This window comes from Physeter macrocephalus, chromosome 6 (assembly GCF_002837175.3).
Source record: "Physeter macrocephalus isolate SW-GA chromosome 6, ASM283717v5, whole genome shotgun sequence".
In the NCBI taxonomy this organism is placed as follows: domain Eukaryota; kingdom Metazoa; phylum Chordata; class Mammalia; order Artiodactyla; family Physeteridae; genus Physeter; species Physeter macrocephalus.
The window spans coordinates 61683879-61685843 of record NC_041219.1 but is presented as its reverse complement, the minus strand read 5'-3'; positions in this window follow the sequence as shown (position 1 = coordinate 61685843).

The window sequence follows — 1965 nt, the reverse complement described above, 5'->3', positions numbered from 1 at the left end:
CAAAAAAAAAAAAAAGAAAAAAAAAAAAAGAAAGTGAAGTTTGAGCTGAGATGCAAATGTTGTGAAGGGGAAGAGCTGCAGTGGCGGGGGGGCGCCCGCAGGGAGACTCCAGTGAGAAGCGTGTAGAGCTGGGCCCCCTCCAGGGAAGAACTGATGGAGAAACTTGTCTCAGAAATGAATGATTGAAACATTAAGAACTCGAGGACTTCCCTGGCGGTCCAGCGGTTAAGACTCCACGCTTCCACTGCAGGGGACACGGGTTCGATCCCTGGTTGGGGAACTAAGATCTCGCATGCTTGCGCGGCACGGCCGGGGGAAAAAAAAACATTAAGAACTCTACCCGGAAGGATCAGAACCAGATAGGAGAGAGTCATTGAGTGGAAAGGATGACAAGGGTGGCAAAATGTTGATTCCCTAGGCACTGGGGCAGCAGGCAGGGTTTGGGGAGACCAGAGACCCAGACTGGCTATGTGGGACATTTACCCCTGTGTGCCTTAAATTATTTGTACCACTTCTAAGTGTCCCAATAGGTGAACTGATGAGAAGGCCCTACTTAAGGCTTTAGGCCCAAACTGAACCATCTCGTGAAAACCTACTTGGGATTAACCTTGACTAGGTATTTAAGTTATATGCTCAAATGTCTTCACTGTATATGGAAAGGTTTTTTTTCAGACTGGAATGCATTTCTGGCTGATGGGACACTCTGAGAAAAGCAGGGGTCTGGGAAGCTGGAGAAAGTGGGGTAATCCTGTCTGGCTGTGACCCAACCCTTAGGGTACGTGAGATTGTGGAGACCAAGGTCACAGGGATGGGTCATGCACCCTGAGTAAGGGACAGTGGTTGGCATTGCATCCCTTCTCAGCTACGCACTCAGCAACCTTCTGATCTGCTACTGATTTGAATGGAAATGTGTTTTCTTTGGCGCGATAATATGTATGCATACAGGCAGCAACTGGGATCGAGGTTAATCGTTTCGTCACGCTTGTGGACATGGCTCTCCGTACCTTACAGTTCCATCTTATCTGTGGCTATAGGCAAGGGTAGATATGTGTATTGCCGGGGGGAGGGCTGGGGGCTGGAGTGCACGTGTGCTTACACAGGCGGACACCTCACACGTGTACTGGGATTTCAGAGACTCCCATAGGCTGCTGGAAAATATATTTGGAGAGCATGAAAACTCTTCTGTTTATCCCTTATGTGGACTTGATAAAGAACAATTTTTTTTTCTTTTTAAACCAAGGCCAATTTTTTTTTTTTTTTTTGGCCGTGCCATGTGGCTTGCAGGATCTTAGTTCCCCGACCAGGGATCAAACCCAGGCCTTGGTGAAAGTCCTAACCATCCTAACCACTGGACCGCCAGGGTATTCCCGAGAACACTTTTTCCCCCTATCCTCTTGTTTTCTCCAAAAATTAAATGCAACACACACACACACACACACACACACACACACACACACACACACACGTACATGCCCCAGTGACCTGGGGAAAATAAACGGGTTCCGGTTTGGTGTGTCACTGCCTCCAGGTGTGGTGTGTCAGGAAAAGGAGGGGACAGAGGCCCCAGCCAGTGCCTTGGAAGGGGTGGGGAGGGGAGGGGGAGGGAGGGTCAATGCAATCAGAAGAACTACATGCCCGGGTCTGTGCCTTCAGAGGCTGCCTCTCCTCACACCGTCCCCCTCTTTCATGATTCAGGGAACTTCTGGGAACTTAGAGGGAAAAACAGCCATTCTTCATAGGAGGTTCTGTGATGAGGTCAAACCCATGTGCCCAATATCACAGACAGTTCATGACACTCTGGGAACTGGAACTTAATGTTTTCCTGAATTTCTGATTCTTAAGTCCTTAACTTTTATTTCACCTTACAATGCTTTTTTCTTCATTATTTTGCCATTATTTGGTTGATGTTACAACCCTCCCTCCTGCCTTTCAACCCTCTCTCCCTGTCTCCTCACCACCACTCCC